The 11,081-nt window shown below is 37.8% G+C and overlaps 1 non-coding gene across 1 annotated transcript; it reads left to right on the plus strand.

Annotated features, from left to right (window-relative positions):
* Positions 1 to 10,543: 10,543 nt before the first annotated feature.
* LOC116094573 lies at positions 10,544 to 10,675 on the plus strand. Its single transcript, XR_004120208.1, has one exon. It is a non-coding gene; the product is annotated as a small nucleolar RNA SNORA17 (small nucleolar RNA).
* The last annotated feature ends 406 nt before the right edge of the window (positions 10,676 to 11,081 follow it).

Raw genomic sequence — 11,081 nt, forward strand, 5'->3', positions numbered from 1 at the left:
GGCCCTGTGAAGGTTCTGTGCCCCAGTGTAGGAGAATGCCAGGGTCAATAAGTGGGAGAGGTGGGGTGTCCGGCATGGGGAGGGGGAAGGCAACAGGGGTTTGTTTTTGTTATTTTTGTTTGTTCCTTTGATTTTGGAGGGGAAACTGGGAAAGGAGAAATTTGCATGTAAATAAAGAAAATATCTAATAAAAAAAAGAAAATTAAAAAAAAAAAAACAATAAACTCTATGATGGCTAACCAGAGGAATGCACCAGACTCCACTAGGGTTACTTCAAGTATTCATGTATCTGAAGCATTAAGAACAGAACAGAGTTAATTCCATCTAAAATATACAGTATATAAAAAAGAATGCATGAGAGGATTTTAGATCAGTAAAAGTTGTGGATTTACAGTTAGTTAAGTTATACTGATAGAATTCCCCAGTTGGGCACAAAACAACCCCAAACTTCATAATTCCCCGCCAAAAAGCAGGGACTATAACTCAGTGTTATCTTCTTCTGTGACTTCTTGATGTTCATGGTCTATCTACAATGAGACCTCTTTGCCAATGCCGTCTATGAAGTCTGGCCAGGCTCTGCATCTGCCCTTGTGGTTTCATTACCACTGGGTGCTGGGCCAGAATGAAAGGAAAGAAGCTTATCCAGAGGGGTGGGTTCACAGGAACTCAGTTGTCTTGAGTGTGGGTGTGGGGGAGTCTTCTCCAAGAAGGGTTTTAGTGCTACAGTCCTCTTTATTGTGGGCAATGGGGGCTATATGAACTTTAAAGAGTGGGTAGCAGGTTTTCCAGGTAAGTGTACATTATTGGTTGGAACAGAGATGCTGGAAATACTTCATTTGCATGAAGAGGAATTCAAGGTGCTTAAACCTGTAATTTGGTCCTCGAGCTATGTAATTACCTTACACATGGTGGGCCCTGGTGGATGTAGGGGGGGTCATAGGGCTATGTGCCTCAGGGCAGGCAGCCCCCAAAATGAGAGATTCCTACTCCTGCTGGCCTCAAGATTAGATTGTCAAGGTTGGGACTCATTTGGACCTCTCTCTTGCTCCAGGCTAAACTACATTTCAATCTCACATCTTCAAATTATATAGGGTGGGAAATTTTTCATAAACTATTCAGAATGAGCTAGGAAAAACATAAACAAAGGATATATTTGCTGCAGTCTCTGCCTAGCATCAACATTCTTCATTCTCCCATGTGTAATATCATGCAACAACAACTATTTAACAAATGTCAATTAACATTTAATATAATGCTATTATGCTTTCTTTTAAAATGTGTTTACTGTTTTAATTAAAACGGGACAATCAAGAAAGTCATTGGGTGGTATTTCACCTAAAATCCTAGACCAATGAACTCTATCCAATAGTCTGTAACAAACGGATAAAATAGAGACATCAACCCTTATCACTATTGGTAGTAAAATGAAACAAGTAAAAAAGCAAAGGAACTAATATAAACTAGTTTAAATATCTAAACATGAAACATCTAAATATTAAAGTCAGGTACCATCAACAATGACTCATCTTGGCTACTAGAAAAATTAAACATTCAACAATATTAACTGAATAAGCCTGGTCTGAGACTATAACTATTTCATTTAATAACTCAGTGAGTAAATATAATGTAGCTGGAAAACAACTGAGGACTTTGTTCACATGTACGTTACACATTTCTCTGATCACAGTGGAGACACACCAGTCATACACTTTGCTATATAAATGTACAATGTGTGCTTCACTTTGAAAGGATACCACAGCAAGCACCTTCCTAGTAGACCTATTGGAAGGTTAATTATTTTCATGTTGTTTGCTTTCCTCCCGCTGACAGTACATAACAAGCACAAGACCACCAGCCCTTCTGACACTCTACTACCTCCAGTTTGAAGGCACCAACGGTGTCCTCTGAAATAGGAACCGAATGATAATGCCTACAGGCTTCCCATGTTTTGTGACCCCAAAGAGTTAAAATGAACTCAAGACAAAGAGGGCAAAAGTATTTGTCTCATATGAATTAAAACTGCTTCTTCTGCTGTCCTCTGCACACATGAATGTATTGAGGAGCAAGAGCTCTATAGTAGGTGCCAGAGACTGTGTTAATCTCTTTCAATCAAGCAAAAATATTTGGAGCTGCAGTTGAACTATTAGTCACTATCAAAATAAGCTAAGGAAATCATGTCACATTTTTAAAGACATGATTTAAAGACATGCTGAGCATACAGCTAAGTTAAATGAGGTTTCTTACTATCTGGGATTGGCTTGCCATCACTGCCCAAGGCAATGTCCATATTAAACGACTATACGTTTAAGGGAAGGTTAAGTGGGAGTTGTAAGTGAAACATTACAATATCACCAGGCCTTCACTCAAATACAATGTGTTTCCATCTTAGCACTTTGGAAAATTGGTAGAAAGTTTCAGAGCTCAGCCCTCTTAGCAGATTATTAAGTCACTAGGAGCATGTTCTTAAATGGAGTAATAAAACCTAATCCCTTCCTGTCTGTTACTATTTTTTTTCACAAGCCAATCATAAGGCAGGAATTCGGTTACAGAACCAAAGTAAAAGGACCAAGTGTTTAAGGACTGAAATCTTCAGATCCATCAATCATGAAAAAACTGTCCTTTGTTCAGATTATACTGGACATTGTGCTATCAGAAAGGCAAAGGACACTTGGTCCTCGGAGGGCCCTTTCATAAGTACCTGTGTCATTCAGGTAACCATGGCTATTCATGGCTTCCACATGCCTTGGACTCTCACAGATGCTAACATTCCCTGCTTTCTATGCTACTCTTGTCAGATAACCATTTTTTTAAACAAAAATATCTGTTGTTTGCAAGCTTGCTTGTTACCAAATTCTAAATGACTCTTAACAAGTTCTTAGTTGAAAACTGTACTCACGTTATCATATTTAATCATTCAACAGAACGCATTATAGAATATTAGTAGGAAGCCTACAGAATCCCTGGAAGAGCCAATGAATCTGCCCTTATGGCTGTACGGCCAGGAACAATGTCCAAATCACCCGGCTGGGATGTGCATAGCCTCAGAATCATTACAGTTGACCTTTAATGGAGAGGCCTGTACAAAGGTCTCTATACGCACAGCTTTCCTACTACAGGCTATAAACACTTTGGAAGGTCTCAGCAAAGGAGTGCTATGCTCCCAACAGACCCTGAGACTCTCCCTGTAACATTACTAAACAAGGTAGTTTCAGTATTTTTCCCTTTTTAAAAATTCTTTACTCGCTTTACATCCTAATATTAGCCACCCCTCTCCTCCTAATACCCCCTCACACAGAACCTCCCTTCACCCTTCCCTGCCCTTCTCCTCTGAGAAGGGGGAGTCCCCCTTGACTAGCTCCTTCCTTATAATACCATAAATTTATAAAAGAGAGGTGAGAGTACCACTAGAAAAGATACGATAAACTCTTAAAAGATTGACAACTGGTAGAAACGCCATCAAGTTTTCTTTTTAAATGGCATTTGCATTTGCATTATTATCCTTAAGATTCTTTTTTTTTTCTATATTTCTGGACATATTTCCTTTGATTGTCTCTTCATGTGCAATGCTTTGATAACAATTTTTCTACATAAAGAATATAAAAATGACTTAATCTTTTCCTTCGAAGATGACTAATTAACATGTGAGGGATTTATATTCATAGTTTAAAAGTTTCTTTCCATTTCACAACTCATTTTTAGTGATATCACATAAATTTTTAGATGTTTCTAATTAGAAAAAGCAGAGAATTTTTTCACTGATGAGCTTTGAAATCAGAAAGAATTTCCTCACTAACTGACTGTGTCCTTTTTTTTTCTTTTTCAAATCACAATGGCTTCATTGTTACATTCACTACTCCTATCTCAGCCAGAGCTTTTAAGAAATTGTGAAAAAAATGTGAGAATTTGTGAAATTCAAGTTTATTTGAAGCTAGTCTTCATCCTTGTGCCTCCACTGCAACATCGAGAGGCTGAAACAGCAAATTCTTGATTTCTATGTGATATGTCAGTTACATGAAGTAGGAAACTTTCTAAAATATAAAAAGGATGTTTTAGAAGTTGGTCAGTAGCTGCACAATAGTAGTACGAAGTCCTAAAGACCCACACACACACTCTGACACCAAGTACAAGGTCAGGGGTTTCCATAATAACGTATTTTCCAGAATTTACTAGAAGGACCAACAATGTTCTTTGGAGGCCATTTTCCCTATGATTATTGTTTGTCCCAGTGCAGGGGACAGGTGGAAGGGGTTACATGAGACAGAATTCTAGAGATGGACGGAACAAAAGCCCAGTTATTCACTCTCAACAGAACCATAGATACTACCACCTTCACCCAGCAATGATTTCTGGGAATACGAATGAACATTTCCAACCAGGGAATCTAATCCATGCTTCTGCATGACTGACCTTGGTTCCTAATCCCCTGGAAATCAAATGAATGCAGTTCCCTATTACTATGAGCTATCTAGCATAGTCCAAGGCCTCCCGGAGAAAAATAATCTATCAGACAAAACATTTTTAAAATAAAACTATATGTACAAAATTTTAAATAATAAAAAGAGAAAAGTGATTATGATTCCATGATAAGGAAGACAACTGTTTCTAAGCCCCATGGGTGGAAAATTAGAAATAAGACTTTTCACAAATGCCTGAGGGAGAAGCCTGGGTAATGGATGTGTAGTGATTCTGGCTTCCTCTCTCTTTGCTACAGCTCTGCTTTCCTAAGTATAAGTCTCTTTCCTACAATGGGATAAAGATGACCACTGGCAGTTTTAAGCTCTGTAAGTCCTTACAAGTAATGGTCCAGAAAAAAAGGAGTTTCCCTTTTGCATGGTGCTTTTTAAAAAGTCCAGAAAAAAAAATCCTGCTGACTTACCAATGCACCAAATATTCTTTTACAGGCCAGACCAGGAATTCCATGATGTCAAACTCCAAATGACTATGAGATGGAGAATAATGGTTAACATCTCTAGTAAATGTCAGAATCAAAAAGAGAACACTACATAGTAGAGGATGGCCAAGGAGGTCATCAACGGAAGGAGAGGCCCTTGGCCCTGTGAAGGTTCTGTACCCCACTGTAGGGGAATGCCAGGGCCAGTAATCGAGAGCGGGTAGGGTGGCGAGCAGAGGGAGGGGGGATGGAACAGGGGTTTGTTCTTGTTGTTTTTTGGGTTTTTTGTTTGTTTGTTTTGATTTTTGTTTTGGAGGGGAAACTGGGAAAGGAGAAATCATATGACATGTAAATAAAGAAAATAAAAAAATACATGGACAAAAAAGAGAACACTACACAAGCATACATACAATATTTCATAAAAGATCTTGAATTTGGGAATTTTGTTTCAAAAAGTGTAACTGTTCCAAAAGGAATATTCCAGGAACTGGATGTATCAGTAACTCTAAGCTGAAGCTTTCTCATTAATTCTCTGGTTTGTAGTATTCTTGGTAAATCCTTTTTTTTTTTTCTGGGTAAATCATTAAAACTTCAGGTTCATCCATTGATGACCTCTAGATTCGGTCAAGAAACAGAAAACATGCAAGCTTGAAAAGAGAGAAAATGCTTTCTCCTTCCTGCTTACTTCCCACTTCCTCCTTCCTGCTTGGGTTCTGATTTCGCCCACGGTGTCTCCTCACCCAACAGCAGAGGTTAATTCCAGAGAAAGCAGCGATTTTTCACTTGGTAGTCACTTCGACTCCCAAGCTCCTGCGCTTGTTCGGACTCTTGCAAGGCTCCTTTTCCAGCCTTGGAGAGTTCACAATCTCAGCCCTTCCTTCGCTGCTCCCAGCTGTTCCCTGTCATTGTTGCTTTGGCCCTGTGCTGCAATTTCCTGTTTGGTTTGTGTATCTTTTTTGTATTTGTTTGCTTTGGTTCTCCAACACCAGCTGAAGGATTCCTCCTATGAAATTCTCTCCCACTGACACCTACCGCCTGTGCTTTTGCCTGCCATGTTGAGTTAGTGGGGCCCCTTTGACACTTTCCATTTTCCCACACCAGGTAAATATTCTTTATATGTTTAATTCTTTCTTTGAAAATATCTTGCATGACTTCTACTCCTGACTGAACTCCATTATGTTGATTGATTCTATAACCAAAATTAGTTAAATGAAATGATAAATATGTCATTTTCTTCTGTCCATTGAGTTGAATTGGAATTCGGATTCGGATCTTGGGCTTATATTACAATTTCTCATTTCCTTGTGCTGTTGCTTCATCAAGTATAGTTCCAGATTCACTGTTAATTTATTTAAAAAAAATAATAGTTCTGGGCCAGAAACCAGTAGGTGGGATTCTATTAAACCATAGAGGAGTATGCTCATTGGTTAGTTTCAAGTATCAACCACATGACCAAGTATTATGAGGAAATATCTTAATACTTCCTTAAAAAAAAAATCTTAATTTTTTTAAGTCTTAATGAGGAATTATCTGGATCAGGTTGGCCTGCGGACACATCTGTGTGGATGTGCCTTAATTTTCAGTTGATAAAGGAAAATCCACACCACTGTGAGTGGCACCATTTCCTAGACTCTCCCTAGGCTTCCTGAATACTGTAAAAGAAGGGAAAGCTCTCCAGAAGCAAGCGGGGAAGGTCCATGCAGTTATTCTCTCTGCCCCTTGCTGTGGATGTCACACTTCGAATTTCTGTCTTGCCTTCCCCATAAGGCAAGTGTAAGCTACATAAATCCTGTCCTCTCCTATGATATTTGTGTCAGGAAATTTTAGCACAGCTCCAGGAATGAAACTAGGACAATGAATGTGTCAAAAGTCTCACTGAAAAGAGGACAAAGTGGACATATTATCAGATAATGCCCAAGCATAAGGACAAACCAAGGAGAATGCATGGAGCTAGAAAGTATATATTTTTGATGAACAAGGTTCTCAGAACTTGTTTCCTTTCTCCACTCAACAAAGGTCACACAATACCATTTTATTAATAGTTTCAGTTCATTCACATGTGTATTTGGCATAAGACTATTAAGTTCCCCGTCTTCATTTTGTTGAAGTAGTGTACTATACATGCTAAGGCTACCTTGCTTAGGCCTACCCAGCCACTGTCCCTCAAACAAGTTATCTAAGCTTTTCATTAAGATGTCTATAGTTCTACTTCCTGCACTTTAGTAGTTACTGGGGAATTAAAATGCAGTAAAAATTAGAACAATGCCTGATACAAAAGGCTCAGTGTCAAGAATTGTTGCTATTATGTTTTTTATATTCATTTTTATTTCTCTAATGTCATAATTGGTAAGTATTTAGCTATGTGATGCATACTTATGCAGACATTCTCTCCCTCTTCTTTTGTCTGAAAGAAACATTTCAGACATAACATTTTCCTTACTGAACAATATCTTTCCATTGTCTCTTATCTGACTGGTAGAGGACCTGAAGCTTCCGGAAACCCCTATATGTCCAGTATGTTTGAGGCTAACATTTGGAGTCTGAGCAAACACCAGGATTTGTATCCCAGCCTTTGTTCACTTAGCAGCCTTCTTCAACATTTTCAACTTTATCATGTATGGTATGAATTTAGTTACATGTAAAATGCCAGAGCAAAAAAATCCAAAACAAAACAAAAACTCCTTAATAAATGGCAACTCAACACTATTAGTAATAGTATTATACCATCAACACAAAATCATTTTTAATATTTATTAGATACACACATATTGCAAATGTCTTCAGAGAAATTATAAATAATTCAGTAAAGGGAATGTGAAGCTAAAAGTTTCAGTTTTACATTAGATAACCTTAGATCACAAATAAAGGTGTCTCGGTCCACAGCCATAATTGATGATCTTTATTCACAAAGGGAGAAAACAACATATTTCACTCACACCTCACTAGGTCTGAGTTATGAGGCATTCATTATTTCAAGAGTACCTCCCAACTCTCTCTACCATCCATAAACTGTGTTTTCACCTTGTACCTTTGACAATGTGAAAAGGGCAACTACAACTTCTACATACGGTGTAGCAATTAGGATAATGATTTTTCTATGTACAGGGCATTCAAGAGCTCCCCACACCATCCCATTTAGCAGGCTAGGAAGGCTTGCCTCTGGGTATTTTTAAAGAGAATTGTGAATCCTTAAAAAATAAGTTGTTTATTGGAGACAAAAATGATTACCAAAAGTTGAGCCTGTATCTCTTTTATAAAGAACAAAAATAAAAACCACTAAATTCTTTAACATTTTTTCTTTTTAATATTAAAAGTTTCTTTCCTTTGTTCTGAAAATGCAAATATATTTTCTGATGCAAATATATGTGCTGATGACAGTATTACAGAACTCTATTATTTTACTTACTCTTCTTTTTCTTTTTAGCACAGTATTTTTTTTTTTTGATTCTTTGGTAATTTCATATCAAACACCTTGACCACATTTATTTCCCAGTCCCTTTATGTACATCCCCTCCACATTTGTGATTTCCCCTCTCCAAAAGACACAAATAAAAATTTAAAAATAAATAAATAAATAGAATGAAAGGATAATGGAAAAATGTCCAATATGTGTTATTTATATCCTACAAACTCAGCGGCCTACCCCTTAAATAGAACTGAGTTATTCCCCTCCCATTCCTTTGACAGAAACCATTAATAGTGCAGAGATAACTTCAGCATGCTTACCATAATGCTAAGAGTTCTTTCTGATGGCTTCCTGATGGGCTGTTACTTTTTCAGGGGGTTGGTAGATGGGCTGGTGGTAGGGGTTGTCCCAGAAGCCTTCCATGTCCCTCTTTCTCAACTATGCATCAGCAATCATTGATATCACTGTAAAAGTAGCTTCCTTGCTCTTTACAGTCAGTGGGAACATGTATCATGGCCTTCTACTTTGTTTCCGATAACAGTACATATCCCATGCTGCTGTAGGCCAACAGAGCCAGACAAGGCCCTTGGAATTATGAACATCACCATGGCCTCAGATTTCCGTGCAGGCCACTCACATCAATACACCGCCTGCAGCATCTCAGGCCACAGGCCTCAACACGGATTCAAGCTGCTGCACAGAGCACAGACATCTGTACGGACTTTGGTGGCAGCATGGGTCACAGATCTCAACACAGACTCTGGCTGCAGTAGGCCCACAGACGCAGACATGGTTCTCGGCATGGGTCAGAGCATCACCATTGCATCAGTGGCAGCACAGCCCACTCATGTCAGCCTCGTCCTCAACCCTGTCACATCTTCAGTTCTGTCTCTCCTCAGCAACAGCACCTCTCCATTTTTCTCTTTCCCATCTTTCCATCGCGTATTTGTTCATTATAGTTAGTGGTGGCTGATGCCCTGTGCCATGAGGCAGGGTGGCCTGCAGGGTTTTGCTTTGTTTTATTTTTTAATTTTTTATTTCAAAATAATATGGAACCTTTTTATGACAACCCTGAAAATTTCAAACAAATAAATATGTTGGGACAAGAAAAGTTTCATGATATTGTGGTTTAATGTTAATATAAGTCAATATTGTCTGGGCCTTTTTATTTATAGTTCAGCTGTTAAAGCACCAAGGAAATAATCATTATAACACTATATTCACACTCAATTATACTGTGCATTAAAAGTATTGGTTTACAGAACCTATTAGGGACATCATTACCCTTCTGCCATAGTCAATTGATAAGAAGAAAACTAGCAAATGCATTCTGTGAAATACATAATAGGTACATTGGGGGGCAAACGCTTTATACTTCAGTTCATTTCTTCTCAAGATAACATCCCACCCAAAAATAAAACAAAAAACCACCACCAACAACAAAAACGCATCAGAGTAAACGACACACCTCATTACCCTCTATCTCTCATGCAGCATGTATGGAGGTGTAACACTGAGGAATGGAAATACATTGAAGCTATTCCAAGAGTTTGGAATAGTCAAGGGAGGACACAAAGATTTGCTAGATTTCAGAATTTAAAAGTATATAAAGTGAACATAGTGGTCCCAGCTAAGCCACCGAAGGATGGAGTCAGCTTTGCAATGATGAAATATAAAGTTGGATTGTAAGAATGTGGACAGTTTCCCATACATCATTCCCCAAATGACTAGTAGACATTGAAAGAAAATAATTTCTTCAGATTCATATCACTTAGAGGGAAATTTTATTATCTCAAGAAAAATATATGAAAGTTGTATGCACAGGTTTTTATGACCTACATATAACCTTAAAACAAACTTTGATATGACATTCCTCGCATACCATGACTCACAAAATATTCTGACAAAAATGATTTCCTAATAGAATCAATCTTAGATTTCCAAACAAAAATTTTAAGTAAATGTTTTGTCAATAATGTTAACAGGTTAGTCAATTTTTCACATCAATCTATTGCCAGAACCTGAGTCTCAAGAATACAAGAAACTCAATACTGGTACCAACTTTTATAGCTGCAAGAAAAATAAAATTTCATATTCAGTTGAGTCATATGTGTAAAAGGTCAGTTAGAACCATTATCTTCAAAAGACACTAATCTGGATAATCCAGTCAACTTTGTTCCATTGTTTTCCTACAAGTGCCACTCCAGAGTGACTAAAATAAGTACCATTCAACTTACCTATAGTGCCCTGACCCTAAAGGTGTTGCAGGTATGGCTGCTACATCATATGTGTGTTAGTAGGTGGCAAAGAGGAGAAAGACTAAGTCTATACTCAGTATTCAGAACAATGTACATCTGAATGATTAATAGTCTAACATTCACTAAAGAAAAGAGAGCATGAGATGACTTGAGAGTCTGGATCAAGATATATTATTGCAAGTGTGGAATTGTTAAAGAATGAATAGAAGATAACCTGATAAGAGAAACTGAAACTAATAGAAGAGAAATTGGAGAAGAGTCTCAAACACGTAGGCACAGGAGAAATTTTTCCTGAACAGAACTTAGGCTTATGCTTTAAGATAAACAATAAACAAATGGGACCTCATAAAATTGCAAAACTTCTGTAAGACAAAGGACACTGTCAATAGGGCAAAATAGCAACCAACAGATAGGGAAAAGATCTTTACCTATCCTGTATCCAATAGAGGGCTAATATCCAATACATACAAAGAACTCAAGATGTTAGATTCCAGAGAATCAAATAACCCTATGAAAAAATGGGATA

This window comes from Mastomys coucha, unplaced genomic scaffold (genome assembly GCF_008632895.1).
Source record: "Mastomys coucha isolate ucsf_1 unplaced genomic scaffold, UCSF_Mcou_1 pScaffold16, whole genome shotgun sequence".
NCBI lineage: Eukaryota > Metazoa > Chordata > Mammalia > Rodentia > Muridae > Mastomys > Mastomys coucha.